Source organism: Myotis brandtii, unplaced genomic scaffold (assembly GCF_000412655.1).
Source record: "Myotis brandtii unplaced genomic scaffold, ASM41265v1 scaffold43, whole genome shotgun sequence".
Classification (NCBI taxonomy): domain Eukaryota; kingdom Metazoa; phylum Chordata; class Mammalia; order Chiroptera; family Vespertilionidae; genus Myotis; species Myotis brandtii.
Window position 1 is genome coordinate 3951701 of NW_005366455.1, and position 19150 is coordinate 3970850.

Genomic DNA, 19150 nt, shown 5'->3' on the forward strand with positions numbered 1-19150 from the left:
AGGCACCATTCTCCCTACCTCTGAAAATTTATGTTGGTCTCTGGATGAGTTCGGCTGCCTTTTTAAATCTAGTGGTCTGTGACCAGAGAGGGCTTTAGCCAAAGGGAAAATGACTCCATAAATCCACAGAGGCTGCCTGGCTTTAAATTATAGTTTGAAGGCTTCGGGACTCTATGAAAAGACTTTGAACAAGAAAAATCCGCACACACCACCACATACGTATTGAAAATCATCCCATTTTACAACAGGAAGCATTGCTCAAGCTTGAGAAAGCATGCAAGCGTGGGGTAAGGTACGGACTTGGCAACACCCATTGAGACTCGCTACCTAATTATCAGGAGATTTGGTCAAATTACATTACATTAATGTTCACAGTGGTTTTTTGATACAGAAATATGATTAGGATATTTCTGCTCTTGAAACATTTCAGAGCATAGACCTATTGTTTCAAAACAATTCACTCTAATGTCACTGGAAGGTTATGTTGCTTCAGAGGGTGACATGTTACTTTCCTTTAGAATTCATGTTCGACATCTTTAAATCAGCAAAGGTGTTACTTCCTAACCTTTCAAACTTAACTGGCAGGTAAAATGCATGGAAAGATTCTTGAGAATACAGATTAGCCATCTAGTCTAATAAAATAACCGAGTCCCAGGAAAATTAAATGAATTTCTAAAGTCCTGTAGCTAGTTGATAGCTAAATAAGGGAAATAATTTAGTCAGAGGCTAATTTCAAATAATAGCTTGACATTTAAAAATTGCATACCTTTAGTTGGGTCTTGAGTTCTCCTATGTACCACTGTTCCTGCTATTCTGGGTTGGCATATACTCAACATACCGTACTTACTTATTAATTTGCATTGCTCCTAAAATCATGTAATTTGAGACTCATACCCTGTTTCTGACTAGAACAGTGATTCCCAAAATGGGCACTACCGCCCCCTGGTAGGCGCTGCAGCGATCCAGGGGGGCGGTGATGGCCACAGGTGCATTTGGGGGCGATGAGTAACTGCTATTAAAATTTTTAAAAAATTAATTTCCAGGGGCTGAGTAATATTTTTTCTGGAAAGGGGGCGGTAGGCCAAATAAGTTTGGGAACCACTGGACTAGAATATATAGGATTCTTTCTACTCTACACTTCTTCCATGATTAAATGCAATTATCAAATGAGATGACTTCAAACTTCTTGCAAAGACTTTAATTTCATTATCATATCTAGATAATGATTTTCTATATAAAATTCCTTCCTTAAGTCAACTGTCTGGCACTATTGGCAAAATAATACTCTCTCTGTGATGGTCAATTTTATGTGTCTAATTGACTGGGCCATGGGGTGCCAAGATACTTGGTTAAACATTTCAGGATGTGTCTGTGAGAGTAGATTTGGGATGAGATTTGCATTGGAATCAGGAGATGAGAAAGTAGATGGCCCTTCCCAATGTGGGTGGGCCTCATCCAACCCATGGAAGGCCTGAAGAGAAGATAACGTTGAATAACATAGAACAGTGGTCGGCAAACTCATTTAGTCAACAGAGCCAAATATCAACAGTACAACGACTGAAATTTCTTTTGAGAGCCAAATTTTTTAAACTTAAACTATATAGGTAGGTACACTGTTATTAACTTAATTAGGGTACTCCTAAGGCTTAGGAAGGGCCACACTCAAGGGGCCAAAGAGCCGCATGTGGCTCGAGAGCCGCAGTTTGCTGACCACGGACATAGAATCTTCTCCCTCCTGCCTTCCTGCCTCACTGTTTGAGCTGAGACATAGTTTTTTGCAGGCCTTCAGACCTGGACTAAAGAACTGGCTCTCTCTGGTCTCAAGCTCTCCAGCCTTTAGACTGGGATTCATACTCCTGGTTCCTGGTTCCCAGGTCTTGGAACTCACACTGGAACCACACACTGGCTCTCCTAGGGGACTACAGCTCTTAGGACTTAGCCCCTAAAATCATGTGAACCACTTCCTTATAATAAACATACACACCTGCACATATGCATCCTGCATGCCCTTACCTACATCTGACTGCTTCCGTTTCTCTGGAAAGCACTAATAAAGCTCCTTAACCAGAGGTCAAGCCACTGGCAAATCGGTGCTTAGAACGAAGTCTCAGAGCCCAAAGCATAAACGTCTTCCCAGTGTTCCTTACAATGTGCACAGCATTAAGATGGTCAGTTAGGGAATCTCCAGGCAAGAGTTGTTTAATGGAAAAAAATATGGAAAGAAATGAAAGATTTCCTAGATGCAAAACAGGGAAAGTTGAGCTAAAAGAAAATAGAGCAACACTCAAACCCAGACAGAGAGGGAAAGTGTCCACCTTCCTTAATGCACCTCACAGAGGGAGGAAAGGGGACGTTACTTTCAGTTGCCCTGAATAAGACTAGGGGAAGTGCTTCAACTCCTACATCCAAGGAACAATTTTGAGTATGTATAGTACACCAAACACTGCGCTAAAAAGAGGGGCGGTGGCCCCCCACTTCAAGAACCTACCAATTCAGGAACAGGGAGGGCAGAAGAATATCAGTCAATATCCATCTGTGACGCGTGATGAAATAGCTAAATGAGCAAAATGCCATGACAGGAAGAGAGGGGAAAGAGTCCTTCTATGTGTATTTGCAGGGAAGCAGTTAAGAAAGTAGGGAGGGGAAGGTGACATTTAAGCTGGGCCTTAATTAGCAGGACTTCATAGGCCAGCAGGAGTGGGAAGCCCTACAAGGCAGAGGAACCACAAAAGCACAGGAGCTGGAAACTGCAGCGCCACTATTTGTGAAATGCCAACCAACTGGTTTGATGTGTTCGGAATGCAGGTCCCTGGAGGTTAAGAGGAAAAGAAATAGAAAACCTAAGGCTGGGCTGAAAGGTTCCAGAGAGAAAATAAAGGACCTTGAGTGTCTTGCTCAGGAACGATTCCCAAAACTTATACGAGGTTTTATGACTTAAAATGTTTGCTTGTTAAACTTCCTGTCCTAACAACAATTCTATGAAGGCCACCTTAAACATTTTTGGGAATAATAGTAGGTGTAAGCAGACATACTGTGTAGAAGAGGCATACTGTGTGCATAAATCTCTCATTGCCCCTATCTTAGCAGACCCCTGTGAAAAGATTGAAATACACAGTTTGGGCACTTGAAATGTGAGTTATCTGATAAATGCAGTGAAGTTACTCCCCATGGATTGGGGCATGAGTGGAGTAACAATAGGCAGATAGTCTTTTAAAAAATATTTTGCTGATTGATTTGTAGGGAAAGAGAGGGGGAAGGGGGGAGAGGGAGAGATTTGTTGTTCCACATATTTATGCATTCATTGGTTGATTTTTTTTTATGTGCCCTGACCAGGGATCGAACCTGCAACCTTGGTGTATCCAGACAACAATCCAACCAACTGAGCCACCCAGCCAGGACAAACAGGTAGTCTTGATTAGGTGCTGCCAGGTACAATTACAATAAACATTCTATCAGCAACTGGAAAAGCAGACCTTTTCAAAATCGAGCTTTTCTAAATTTAAAAAGCTCACTACTGTTTTTACTCGACAAGTAATTGATTACAAAATACCGAAACAGTCGGATCATAAATATATAAAATCATAAAACAGCTGATCACATGGCGTGGTTAGCGGGCACACTGTGCTTGCCCACCTGCCCGAGGAGCACTGCGCTAAGTGTGGGCCTTCCTTCAAAGCGTGGGTCTCCCAAAGGGACGGATGGGGACGGCTGTGGCAGCACTCACGCCTGTGCAGAGCCAGCGAGGGGAGCTGGCCGCTGGCAGCTTGATGGATTGCTATTTACTGAAGGGCACATCTCCTTGCCCTCGCAGGTGTCCTAGAGGGAGCTGGGGGACAGAAGCCACTGACAGGAAGGCCCCAAGAGCCGCATCTTACCCTCCACAGCGCAGCTCTCTCTCTCTGCCCTTAGAGGTCTCCACGGATTCCCAGCCACGGAAGCTGCCTCATTCCAGGGAACCCTCTGAAGGCCTGCTTTCTCCTTCCTCATCCACATTTCCTTACCAGGCGGACTTGTTGAAGTCAGCTGGCTTGGCTGGTGTGGCCCGTTCCAATGTGTGTACTTCGTTTTGGATGTATCACTGTTGTCATGCTTTCTTTTGCTTTCAGGTTATCTTCTGATGTCTCACTTTTCCTTTTACTCTTGGCTTATAAAGCACTTGTATTGCTCTCAGCTTCATTTCCTTTAGGTAATAGTAGGTTGAATGTCTAACCCCATTTTCTATTTTTACTACGTATTACTAGCATTCTTCTAAAAGCTCCCATTGATATTTTACTTTCCAGCTTTATTCATTGATGTTTCCCCTCCGGAATTTAATTTCTGGTGTTGCAGTTAACTTTGTAACTCCGGTACCCTTGGTTTTGCCAACGGCAGATCCAGAGGACAACATGGGGACGACAACAGAGAGAAGAAGCTCGTTCTCTCAAGCAGGGCAGGGTGGGTTTCTCCCCACTTCCCCAAACAGTCTCATTTACTCCCTTAGTTGGTCCCTCAAACACCTGTATTAATATGGCGTCCCATAAAATAAATTCCAAACTGGGTAAGTCACCTCACTCTTGCTTTCTCATGGCAGAAACCATTCCCCTCCACTGGGAGCAGTCTGTAGGGTCTGAACCGGGCACCTAGAACCACTGGGCAAGGGCGGCGTTAGAGCAGAGGGTCCCCTCGGGAAAGGCCCCTCCATCAGCGGCCTGGGTGCCTCAGTACCTCTCCAGGTCCCATGGGAGAAGCACGGGTGAGGCTCATGGTGGCATTGGATTCTCTCTTGTAGCCGCCAGCCCCGTCCTAACCCATCAGTTTCCCGTTCCAGGTCCCAGGAAGATGCACCTGGCATATGGGCATCTTTCAAGTTATAATCCTTTTAGGAGGGAAGATGTTGGGATTTGAGAAAAGCAGAAAGAAGGTGTTTAGACCTGTGATCATCTCTACATAAATGTGTTTATTTAAAAAAAAAGTCAAGGCTAATTTTAAAAGTAGGTATATTTTACACAAGATATTGCCTAATCCTTTCTTTAAAATGGAGGTATCAACTTAGCTTGCAAAGAAGTAAAAATCACTGTATAAAAAGTTTGGAGATTTTTCTATGTATTTTAAATATTGGTGCCAATCGAATCTCATTATCATAGATCATAGGAAGCTGGCCACACAGAACACTGTTCTAGTGAGCAGTTACTGGTGACCAGAACATGTTTGTATTACCGCTACTCCTATTTTTTTTTAAATATTGACCTTTTGAAAAAAAAAAAGTTAAACCTTTGTTAAGAGGCCCAAATCTGTGGAAAGAGTAGAGGGTTTTTTCTCCCATTCTGCTTTTCTCTCGGGAACAACTTCAATAAAATTCAGAATTCAGAAATGTTTCTAAAGTTCTCAAAAAGACTTGTGATCCCTCAGAGTCCTATCAATAAATCAGTGCACTGAATCTGGTAAGGTTTATTTATCTGACTGGAACTAAGGAATTTGTACTAAATCACTACATTTTTTGAAATATTGGTTCTCAAATGAAATATCAAAACAGAGAGAAAAAGAAAAAAAATATTTTGACCTGACATCTTAATGCAGCGTTACTACAAAAACAGGGAAAGTTGAAGTTACATTTCCAGAGATAGTTCATTTTAACTACAGCCACCAACAAAAAAGCCCTTAGTCTCAGTTATTCATTTTAGCAATTGGCTTATAACACTCTGCTTTGTTTATGATAGCCTAAGGAAGATGGATTTACATGTTCAAAAATCCAACTTAGTTCCATGGTAATTACTGAGTAACTATAACTCAGATTTTTTTCACATATTTAAATCTAGGTATCTGAAATAAACATCAAAAATCTAAATAGCTAAGCATTCCTTGGATGAAAATGATAAAAGACCAATCTAAAGGTATGCGCTTAGGAATGGCTGAGTTCAAGTTCTGTACTTCTTTTTAGACTAAATATTCCAGCAGTTATATTTGAAATTTAGAACACACACAAGGATATAATTTTTAATATATATCCTGAGAATGCAGTAACAATGTGAGCTCTAATAAAACCAAATAAAATTCAGTTTTTTTAAAGAAACAAATGATTTCCCTCACACTCCGCACAGTCTCAGCTCATCATGTACAGCATCTAAAAACACCATCGAAGAGAGAACAAATCTTTCAGGAAAATTTCCTTTAAATGGAGCCAAAGGTTAAAAGACCCACATTGGAAACCCTGAAGCACAAAGGACTCCAATATTAACCTGAACAATTTACAATGTGCTTTAATTTACCCATTTAGAAAAGCTGATTTCCATAGGAAAGGTGCCGTGGTAATAAATCGTGTCCTGCTAGGAAGCCTAAGAGGCTAAAACAAAATAAAATCTCACCCCCCATTTGTGGATTAACTTTTTCATGTCACTGATAACCATCCCATGCTAATAGATTCACGTGTCAGAGCTTTCCAACCAGAGCCATTTAATCTATGGTTAGCAATGGAACAAAGCTTTAAGAATATTTCACCTTCTTTGAAATGCATGGTACTGGAGTCTTTTCTATTCATGAATCTTGAATGTTAATGTAAACGTCTATAAAATAGAATATTGTAAATAGCTCTCAAGGTTATGATATAACAAAAATGTTATGGCTAAAGCTAAAATATGGAAATAAATACATAACAAACCCCAAGGTGTATCACTGACTAAGACGTTTGCTTTTAACTCCCCCATGGTAATTGAATAGAACATATGACACTGAACATCTGCTACTCAATCAACTAACTTGGAGATGATTAATTTGTTTGCAACACATCTTTTATAGCTCTTCTACTCTTCCTTGCACTATCGTTATTTTTCTTTTCTCTCCTAATAAATTACAATCAACATGAGACCAAGCATACTCTCCTACTGATACTATGGGCCCTGCCACCGTGAGCCCAGGCCTTGAGTGCAGCAGGGACTCCCAGACTGTATGCACGGTTGTCACTGGAACATCAGCTGGCTATTCTCAGCAACTAAGACCTAATGTCCAGTTCCCAGGCTGCGCCCCGAACCACTGTCACAGCAGGCCCAGCCTTGGCACTGTTCCACCCATTTATGTCTATAGCCCGTGGATGCTTCCTGAAGCTCCCAGTAGGACCCTCGTGTAGTAGTACTATCTACTTTTTCTGCCTATCTTAGAATTGCCTCAACATTATTTCATTTGAATGATATTCATGCATAGGAATGATGGAATCCATTCTAGACAGAAAATGTGTAGATGAAACGAATGAGCTAAAAACAAACAAACTCTTAATTAATGGACATGATTAAACAAACTGTACTTTTGCAGTCACTTAACTGTCACTCTTGCACACTGGGGACCCAGTACCCCCAGAGATCTTTCACAACTTTTTTATTTGATCCTTCATGTCCTCGATCACAATTCTGCCATTAGGATATTCTCGCATTTCCTAAGGAGAAAGTGGACATGAAACATGTCTGAGAGAGGAGGCAGGGCTCTTTATCCTGCAGCTAGTCCGGTTATTACACTGGACAAGTCATTAAATGCTTTTGAATTCTTCTCCAAAAGCACACATTTTCCTACATTATATCTGAGAAGTATTATGATATAAATTTAAACACCCACAGTGCCTAGTAAGCTCTCCACAGAACCTGGTAAGCTCTCCTATGGATATTTTTCTCAAAGGATTAGTGTAAAAAAAGCAATGTTGTTTTTCTTATTTCTGGAAAAGAGAAATATAATACTTCAACTCACAAATACGTTTTCAAGGTAATAGAGCAGATATGTTATTATCAAGAGATACCAGAAAACCACAGGGACAATAGTAATCTATGTACATTTGGGGGCAGTCTATGATCTGAAAAAAAAAAAAAGTATGCTGATTGAGAAGTAATGACGTGATAATAAATTGGAAACTGTTTTTGATTATTGTAAGTTTCTGATAAGTGGTAGAGTTTCCCTGAAGAAATAAACACTTCATCAACGATTTGTAATAAACTACAAGGCTCTGTTTATAAAACTCACTTAATTGTAGATATAGTGAATACTGGCTTTATAATACCTCTTTTCATTTCCTAAGGATATTGCCCAAGGACTACATTACACGGTGTATATACAAGGGCCTTTAAATGACAGTGTACTATGTCATTATACATGTGTCCAAGCCCATAGAATGTACACCACCAGGATCTGACCCTAATGCACACTATGGACATTGTGTGATAACAGTCTGTCAATGTAGATGCATCGATTGTTAACAAATGTACCAGGGGATGTTGATAGTCAGAGAAGAGGTTGCCTGGTGGGGGGTGGTGGGGGGAAGGAATATATATGGAAACTCTCTAGATTCTGCTCAATTTTGTAGTGAACCTAATACTGGTCTCAAAAATAAAGTGTATTTAATAAGGAAAAAAATAAATGATAATGTACTATTAAAATGCAATATACTTTGCCTCAGATTTTAGCAGTTGAGTGACAAAAATGATGAAATCTTATTATAATATTCTTTTAATTTCTGAAATGATGTATATATCACAAATTTTATTGTTAAATGTCAGAAGAGAACATGGCATTTATTTACAGCATAATCTCTTGATTACTGTGTTATTTCATTGTTTTCTTTGGGAATACTGAATAATACAGAATACTGCACAAAAGATATATTTTGTCCTAAATTTCACCACCTACCTTCTAGTGATCCAGTCTACAGCTCAACAATTCCTCTAAAGACCAATGCTCTTCTCTTTGGAAACAATATATCACCCATTTTTCATTTTATTTGGGTTAATGGAGAAAGAATATGGGATTATTCTTACACTAGAGGCCCGGGGCACAAAAAATTGTGCACTTGGGGGGGGGGGGCTCAGCCCGGCCTGTGCCCTCTTGTAGTCTGGGACCCCTCGGGGGATGTCCACCTGCTGGCTTAGGCCCACTCCCCGGGGGATTGGGTCTAAGCTGGCAGTCAGACATCCCTCTGGCAGCCCAGGAGCCCTTGGGGGATATCCACTTGCCAGCGGGGAGCAGGCCTAAGCTGCAGTTGGTCATCCTTAGTGCTGCTGAGGAGGTGGGAGAGGCTCCCACCACCACCGCTGTGCTGGCAGCCGTCAGCTTGGCTTGTGGCTGGGCAAAGCTCCCCCTGTGGAAGTGCACTGACCAACAGGGGGCATCTCCTGCATTGAGCATCTGCCCCCTGCTGGTCAGTGTGTGTCATAGTGACCAGTCATTCCCAGTCGTTCTGCTGTTAGGGTCAATTTGCATATTACCCTTTTATTATATAGGATAAGGTATAAAAAACAACATGCATTTTTATTTTTTGTTTACTGGCTAGGGGTGGTGATAAGTAATTGGTGGGGCCTTATTAACACACTAGAGGCCCGGTGCATGAATTCGTGCACTGGTGGGGTCCCTAGGCCTGGCTGGCAATCAGGGCCAATTGGGGTCTGCCAGCCAGGGGGAGGGGCAGGAGAAGGGACCACGGGAGGTTGGCGGGCCAGGGAGAGGGACCTTGGGAGGTTGGCCGCCTGCCCTGAGGAGGGAGCCAGCCCCAAGCCCCCTGGGAAAGGGGCCATGTCTGCCGCCACCCACCTCTGGTTCCCAGTCCCAGCCAAGGGCCCAAAGGGGTTAGGAGAGGAGGTGAAGGTCGCCAGGCAGGGAGTGGAAGGAACAGATGTAGGACGCTGCCGCCATTGGCGCCCTGCCACTGCATGGTTCCCCGCCCTCCCCCTCCTTCTTTCCTCACCGCCGTGTCACCACCACCACTGCAGGCAGGCGGCCCCCGGGGAAGGGAGAGGACAGAGCAAGACAAACCCTCGTGTTGAGGGTTGACTTTCAATAGATCGCAGCAAGGGACCTGCTCTGCTACATACAAAACCCTGACCCAGAAGCAGGTCGTCTACAAATGGTTTAGCACCAGGGGCCAATGGGGGCCGGCTGGCTGGGGGGTGGGTAGAAAGGGGCAGCGGGCATTTGGCCGGCAGCAGGAGGTTGGCTGTGGGAATGCACTGACCACCAGGGGGCAGCTCCTGTGTTGAGGTTCTGCCCCCTGGGGGTCAGTGCACATTATAGCAATGGGTCGTTCGGTCCTAACAGTCGTTTAGGCTTTTATATATAAAGATTATGGGTCATGCTAGGCAGAGGTTATTTGGGTAGAAAGGGGCAGCAGGCATTTGGCCGGCAGCAGGAGGTTGGCTGTGGGAATGCACTGACCACCAGGGGGCAGCTCCTGTGTTGAGGTTCTGCCCCCTGGGGGTCAGTGCACATTATAGCAACTGGTCATTCGGTCCTAACAGTCGTTTAGGCTTTTATATATAAAGATTATGGGTCATGCTAGGCAGAGGTTATTTACACCAGTCAGCAGACATCATCTTTGCCTTTCTGTTGCTTATGATCTGGTTGCACATTAGAATCATCTGAAGACAGTTTGAAAAATACTGATGATCCTGCTCTAACCACTGCTTCAATTTGTCCAGGATGCCAATTGAGAGATGGCCTGAGTTAAAATTTCCCTGGGTGATTTTAAGGCATAGTCTAGAGGACAAGAGAGGCATAAGATAAAAATATAGTGATAAACCTTTATCATGGCTATAGAGGAAAAGTGTAAGAAGCTATGAGAGTGAGTAACAAGACCGAGGAGTTGAGGAATTAGTCAGGAAAGGCCTCTCTGAATCTCAGAGACCTGGGGGTTGGAAAAGGGAGTGTGTGCTAAGGTGGAGGCACAGGCTTTAGAACAAGAAAGGCCTTGGCTTGTGGAAAGAGCAGGGAGGCAGCCAGTGCGGCTGGATGGCAGGGAGCAAGGGAAAGGGGTGCAGATAGCAGCTGGAGAGACAGGAGGGGCCGGACCTTCCAGCCTCCCAGAAGGTTGGGTGAAGGACTGTGGTTTCACCTGAAGTGCAGGAAAAGCTACCTGATGCATTGTTGTCTTGTCAGAATGTGACATTCCGATTAAGGGAAAGCACAGTGATTTTTTTTCTCTCACTTGTTTAATATTTTAATTAGACAGTTTACCTAGAAATTTCTTGATACCAGCCAGACAGACAAAATCAACAAGACTCTAAAAGCCGTAGGCATCACTTCCCTCTCCCTCTGGCAGATGGCGATGATCACCGCAGTTATGAAACCCAAGGGCACACCCAGGAGTCAGACAAGAATTTCTCCACTCTCTCCAGTATTGTCCACCACATGACATGTTTTAATCAATTAATATTAACTAATTCAAATTTTTTTTTAAATTATTCTTTCTGTGAATTTTTTAAAACCTCAAATAACCTATGATCACCTATTAAGTTACAACCTGGGATCGTGGGATTATCAAAACTACAGCAATGCTGTTACTTAAAAGAATGATGTTTTAAACCAGAGAAACTAGACACTCCATTCAAACTAAGTCTCAAACTATTATAGACTCTGTGGTTTAAACAATATGGCCTGTGACTTGGAAAGCAGCTAATTTCTAAAGAATATGTATCAGTTACACATGATATACTTTACTCAAATAAAACACTCCTTAAAAGAAGAGAAAGATAAGACTTGGTTTTTATGTATATTTTTAGCACACTCAGAAAACTCAAATAAAGCACAGTGATTTTTTTCTCTCACTTGTTTAATATTTTAATTAGACAGTTTACCTAGAAATTTCTTGATACCAGCCAGACAGACAAAATCAACAAGACTCTAAAAGCCATAGGCATCACTTCCCTCTCCCTCTGGCAGATGGCGATGATCACCGCAGTTATGAAACCCAAGGGCACACCCAGGAGTCAGACAAGAATTTCTCCACTCTCTCCAGTATTGTCCACCACATGACATGTTTTAATCAATTAATATTAACTAATTCAAATTTTTTTAAAATTATTCTTTCTGTGAATTTTTTAAAACCTCAAATAGCCTATGATCACCTATTAAGTTACAACCTGGGATCGTGGGATTATCAAAACTACAGCAATGCTGTTACTTAAAAGAATGATGTTTTAAACCAGAGAAACTAGACACTCCATTCAAACTAAGTCTCAAACTATTATAGACTCTGTGGTTTAAACAATATGGCCTGTGACTTGGAAAGCAGCTAATTTCTAAAGAATATGTATCAGTTACACATGATATACTTTACTCAAATAAAACACTCCTTAAAAGAAGAGAAAGATAAGACTTGGTTTTTATGCATATTTTTAGCACACTCAGAAAACTCAAATAAGAGACACAATGATCTTGTGTGAACAGCACAAAGGAAGATTTAAAAAAAAAACACATGAGAAAAAATAAGAATGAAAAATAGTGAATGCAGACAAGAAAAAGAAGTAAAACTGTGGGATAAAAGTGATTCATTGAAGTCTGATTATCAGGTTATAATCAAGCATCATATAACAAATGAGGCTTTCTAAACAAGGGCAAGACAGCAAAAAATAACAAGATCTACTGGTCACCGAATTACACTTCATCGTCAATAAATCAGTGGTCAGAACAATTAAATCAGTTCTTTCCGTTATTAAATTAATGAGTCATACATATGAGACCCAAATATCATGGGAAAACTTTGATGTATATACCCTTCAAGATTTTTTCCCTTCCTTAAGGAACCCCTGAATAAACTAACAAACTAATAAATACCCACCCAAGGTCCCAATTTGCTTCCAAACCTTGTCCTTCATTCAGAGGAATGGGAATGTAGAAAGTCCAACCCCAAATCCAGCAAAACGAGTCTACCTGTCCCCCCCACTGTCAGTGTTTCTCCCATCCTTGCATTAAACATATTTGTACACAGAGTGTATCTGTTCCCTGTAGGTAATCTCGCAGTAAAATGATATTAAGTAATTAACAGCATGACAATGATGGAAACAGATGTCACAAGCAAAAAAATAAAAATACAAAATAATTGGAGGCAAAGCGATGTAGAAGATAGAAAACCAGTCTAGAATCAGATGTGGCTGCCTTCCCATCCATGTCACTGATTACAGCTTTACCCTAAGCAAGTCGTTTAACCTGGTTAGTCTCCAGCCTCCCTTCCGAGACCATCTGCTTTGCTCACAGGAACACGGTGATGAGGAACAAGAGTGCCTTTAAATGTGTGTTGAGCTCACATGAAAAAGACTGCATCAACACAAGGCAGCACTGCTCTGATTACCAGGAAGTATCAAGCGGATTTTTGTGTAAGCTGTAATTACAAGGGAGAGTAATCCTCCACAGCAAAGGTGATTTGGCAAAATACAATCTATGTCATTTTCAAACACTCATTCTAGGCAATGATAGCAGAGAAATAACAAAAGAGAGAAATAACTCCAAGTAAGAGGCTGAGCAGAGGCAAGGGATATGATTAGCTAAACTGGAAAACTTACATTGAGAGCCATTTATGAAATGTAGGTTTGGACAGAAAGTCACTAAAAATGAACCCTGATAGGTTATAATAAAGCATGGTGGTTCAGTAGTCTGTGCACAACATTAAAAGCAATTTGGGGCCTTATGGCCATAACCATTATTTCTAACACAGCACGTATTTTTAAATAAAATTCTACATCCTCCAAATATCAGTATTTCTTTTAAGCGAAAGATAACTGTTAATAAGTTTTACATAGCATTTTCTATAAAATGAGCAAACCATTTAATAAAGCCACACTTCATTACCTAAACCTCCTTTATTTCCAATTACCAATATTCCAATCTGCCTATGTCTCTATTTCTTAATTAAGAAACCTCTGATATATCAGGGTATCATCAATTAAAATCAAATGTAAATTAATTGTGGCTCTGGATCCCTAAACCCATCCACAATTTTCATCAGCCAAAATTCCACTCTTCCTTGAGAGTTCCTGGGTAGGTTTCATTTATCTGTAGCTTGGGAAGTAATTTTACTCCAGGCAGATATGCACATAGCCGTATACATTCTATTTATTCTAATGATGAAAACAGTTAATCATTTAAACTATTTTAAGTGCTGTCCCTACAGATACCTTTAGAGCAATTGGTTCTTTTTTTAAAATACATTTTTATTGATTTTAGAGAGGGAGAGAGAGAGAGAGAGAGAAACATCAAGGATGAGAGAGAATCATTGATTGGCTGCCTCCTGCATGTCCCCCGCTGGGGATCAAGTCCGCAACCCCAATATGTGCCCTGACCAGGAATGGAACCATAACTTCCTGGTTCACAGGTCGATGCTCAATCGCTGAGCCACACCAGCCAGGCTAGAGCAATCAGTTCTTAACACTAAAAGTACCGTAAGTGGTTTGAGCTTCATGTCACTTAGAGGCTCCCTCACAGCCTGGATGGAGGGTCTTTAACTTTGCCATATAGGATTTAAGACTGGGGAATGTAATAACACAGCGCCCTCTACGATTAGTACTTCACAAGCCAAACAAGCTAGGCACAGGGGCAGCTGCACTACCTGGTACCAAGAGCCTGGCAAACAAGCTCTTCAGTGAGATATCATTGACTAAACATAAAAATGAGAGCCACGGGTTTAAACACAGTTTGTTTGGGATAAGATAAAATGGTTTTTATTCATGTGTTTATTTAATCTATCTTCCCTTTGATAAGCATGCTTCATTGTAGGTAAGACCAAAATTTTAGAGCAATTAAGGTTCGCAGCAAAATTGAGGGGAAGATACAAAAATTTCCCCCACATCTCCTACCCTCACACAGGCGTAGCTTCCCTCATCATTAACATTTCTCACCAGAGTGGAACATTTGTTACAACTGATGGACCTAACTGACACATCATAATTACTCAGTATGTACAGTTTACATGAGGGTTCACTCTTAGGGCTTGGGCAAATGTACAATGACATGTATCAGTTATTATTATGGTATCACACAGAGTATTTTCACTCATTAAAAATCATCTGTGCTCCGTCTCCTTATCCATCTACCCCCATCCCACTGGACAACCCCTGGCAACTGTCCATCTTTTTGCTACCTTCATAGTTTTGCCTTTTTCAGAATGTCATTTGGTTGGATTCATATAGTATGTAGCCTTTTCAGACTGGCTTCTTTCACTTAGTGATATGCACTTAACGTTCCTCCATGTCTTTTCATGGCTTGGTAGCTCTTTTCAGTGTTGAGTAATTTTCCATTGTCTAGATTTAGCACAATTTATTTATCAGTTTACCTTCTGAAAGATATCTTGGTTGCTTCCAAGCTTTAGCAATTATGAATAAAGCTGCTGTAACATCCGTGTGGGTTTTTCATTACATTGTAAACCATGGAAGGCATTACTGATTAAAAAACTCTAAGATAATATCACTCTAAGATAATATCCCTGACCTAAATGAATACAAGAGTAGACTTTGGCGAATCCAGATAAATGAATGTTAAATATATCTATTAGGGCATCTCTCTCCAGCATCAAATGCCACAAGATTTTGCAGCTGCTCATAATCAAACATTTTAAAAAATTGTGAGTATCTGAGACAGAGTCATAGGCTCAGAGCTGCCAAGCAAACTGAGGTGCAAATTCACTCTTCATTTTTGAAAATTCAGCAACTGGGCCGTATTCCCACTTCCTTCCTTAGTTTGTTTTTGTTTTAATAAGAACTCGTAGCTCAAAGAGGATTTAAGCAAATTAACCAAAGTCATTGAACTGGTAAGTAACAGGTCTGGGAGCTGGATCAGATCTGAGCATCTAAAAGGTCTTCAAAAGGTTTCAAAGGCTGAAAAACTTGCCAATATTGTCTTTCTTTGGAAAAAAAGAAGAAAAGACTATATTTTAAGTTTATGTTTTTCCTATGGAAAAACAACATTGGCAAGCTTTTGATACCTTTGTCAGTTTGAAAAACCTTAAAGTTGCTCAAACTCAACCTACAGAGAAATCTCACATGTACATATTGTTTTAAAATAAATGACAATTAAATGGATCTTCTCCAAACCCCAAAATGAATACTTTAAGAAAACTACCTACAGAACAGCTACCATTTATTAAGCACTTTCCATATCCCAGGCACTTGCTAAAGGCTTTGAATGGATAATCTCAACCAACAGCACAAGCTACAATTATCTCTCTTTTATAACCAAGGTAACTGAACCTTAAAACAGTGAAGAAATTTGACCAATATCATACAGGTAATGTGTTGGAGGTAGGATTTGAAGTACAACAGTTGATTCCAGAGTGCTAACTCTTTATCCAATTCTTAATTTGATATCATAAATGTCCTTGAAGATTGATTGATTGATTGATTGATTGATTTGCTTTGGTTCTATATTAAAGCTAAGCTGTTTCTTCCAGCCAATAAATGGACCTACTCACAGGCAAAGACCATGGCATCAACCTAGAGGACTTTTCTTGCTTTCGTGCTTGGCAAAACAAGAAGACAAAACATCAAAGGTATCAGACCTATGAAATCAAAGACCTTTACCATTTAGTGGAGGAGATAAAATGTATCCAAGTGTAAAACTTGGTTTTCAGACAAGTTTTATAGTCATAGGGGAAGCCGAGGAAGAAAGACAAGCTATTGACCTAGGAGAGGAAAAAGGGGAACTGGAGGCAGCTGAGAACACAGTTTGAACAGGCAGTTGGGGGAGCAGATAGTTCTTGGACTCACAAGCTACTGGAGGGTGAAGCTTCAGAAAGAGAACATGCTCAGTGGGTTAAGGGTTACAATGGCCTAAAGACAAGTCATAGGATTGAACCTCCCTAAGGCGACTGACTATGGGGAGGTTTCCCTAAAGTGCTGAGGGAGCAGTGCAGCTAGAAAAATGGAAGGTTGGATTATTGTATAATTAAGGAGAGAGTGGGAGGTAACGAAGTCAAGTTGGTGAGTCAAAATACTCCAAAACTTTAGACACGAAATGAAAAGAATAAAAACAACATGTATTAAAAGAATAGGGTTTTTTTTTGTTGTTGTTGTTTTTTTGTTTTTTGAGAGAAAAAAAACTGAGCATGTTTTTAAGTATAGGGAGTAGAGATTATATACAAATAGGAATTAAATATGTAAAACAGAGATTTTCAAACTCTAGGAAAATGAAATTGTTTACATTTCTTTTAGGAAACTTTAGGAAAAAATGTAATTGTTTGAGAAAAGTCCCAGAGATTCAAGAAGATGGGGGATTATGATTAAAAACATAAATGAAAGGGTTGGGCTTGGCAAAGAGGAGGACTATTTTTTTTCTTAGACACAATAAATAGAAGCAAATAAAAACATACCAAGAATTTCATGTTGAGGGAAGGGGGAATTAAGAGAGCTAAACTTGGGTAGTCTTAATATTCTCAGCAAATTAAAAGTTAATGTCATAGGGATTGAGTTGGATTTGGGAAGAATTAAATTGTCTGGAGTAGTCAAAAGGGTGAATATGAAAAACAATTATGTCTTATGAGTTGAGGCACAACATTTGTTTTCGTTTTCTGTTTTGCCAGCATTCGAGGGAAAACAGCTTCTCCCAATGTCCCCAACGCCCATGTCCTGGGGAAGAACAAACACTCGCTTATATAAGCTTCTCATTTCGTTGCTCTTCTGATCTCTATAAAACCAAAAGGAAATCGTTTTCTATCCAATTCACATGTATTTACTCTTCTTCAAAGACTGTTGCCTAACCTCATCCTTGCTGGAAAGTATAATTCTGCATAAAAATTTAATACAGAAGAGTATGTTTCATATACAACGTAAGATGTTTCTCATCAGTCTTTTTCTAACTCATTCCATTATTCATTTATAAATGTTAGTTAGCCTCCCATAAGATCGTAATATTAAGCTGTCTTCTTAATATAAAATAACAAATGACTGGTCTTGATCCATTGTTCAAGTCATTAACACTGACAAGTTTGAAGTTTAGATGACTGGGGGTCTTCAGCATTCAATGTACATTAAGTGTGACTGTGCCCATTATTTGAATGATCCACAAATAACCTTTTTGCTGCCAGTGTAGATACCTCCAAAAAAACAAAGAACAAAAACACACACACAGAGTATCTACCTATGATACACATAGTAACATTTTATTATCAGCAAATTCTTTTCAAAATGTAATGAAAAGAAATCCATGAAATTTTATGGAAAATATTTTTGGTTCGGTTCAGGATTGCTAAAAAGTAAAGTATTCTGACTAAGAAAACCAGATCTGTTGAGCACCCATTGATCAGGAGGATGAGAGTTTAGTGAGCTGGAGTCAGTTGCAGATATTAGAACAATAAATAATCCACCATTATATCAAGGGTGGCAGGACAGAAACCTGCAGGCCAATCCCCAGCTTCAAGGCGGAACATGTTCACCTAAGAAACATTGCATGGGTGGAAGACTAGACCACCGTCATCTGCTCCTGTTTGTCAGCTCGTCAGTCACCAGCTCAGCCATCCCACTCTAACCACTGTTAATCTTGAAGGAGAGAATTCAGAGGTTAAGGGCAGGTTCTCAGAAAGAGGTGAGAAGAAAACCGAAAGGAACAGTAAATCGATATGCCCAAAGCTCACCGACAGTAATGTAGGCTAGTTCTTTCTCTTCTCCCTGTTGGGGTTGGGAATGCTCAGCCAACTATGGCACTTAGGTGATGAGTTTGACGAAAATGTCTTTGATGAATGTCCTTTCCAGGAGCAATGTTTTCTTTATTGTCTTTCAAGTGATTTAGAACCCTATTTTTTTTTCAAACATCCCCTTCCCCCAAATTCATGTTGTGAATCAATTTCAGAGTTTTAGGTATAGTTTTTAATATAGGTTCTGTGATAAATTGATTCTTTAAAAAATGAGCTCCCTCCCCCCAAATTCATGTTGTGGATCAATTTGAGTTTTAGGTACAGTTTTTATAGGTTCTGTGATAAATTGATTCTTTAAAAAATGAGCCCAGTTATTCCCCTGCTTGGATGATTTCCCTTTGCCATGTAACTGAAGCTCCTATCATCAAAGGTGGACTCTGTTTCCCCACTTCCTGATTCCTGGTAGACCTGTGACTGATTTTGCCCAACAGACTTTGGTAGGATTGATATTGTGCTATTACAAGTCTAGGCTTTGAGACACTGTGCATTTCTGCTTGCTCCTTTAGAAACAAGGGCCAGTCTGCTGGAAGGGAAAAGGGCCATGAAGAAGGGCACAGCTGTCCTAGTCAAGGTCATCTTAGACCACCCAGTAGCCAACCAATTCCCAATCATGTGAAAGAGGACAGCCCAGATCAGCAGATCTACCTACCTGACTCACAACTGCCCAAGGTACATGACTAAACCCAGCCAAAACCAGAACTGCCCCGAACTCATATATATCCTATATAATAAAAGCCTAATATGCTAAGTGTC

General features: G+C 40.5%; 1 protein-coding gene across 1 annotated transcript in view; it reads right to left on the bottom strand.

The window, feature by feature from the left end:
* PARD3B (par-3 family cell polarity regulator beta) overlaps positions 1-19150 on the bottom strand; it is an 868889-nt gene that overhangs the window by 588580 nt on the left and 261159 nt on the right. The window lies entirely within an intron of this gene.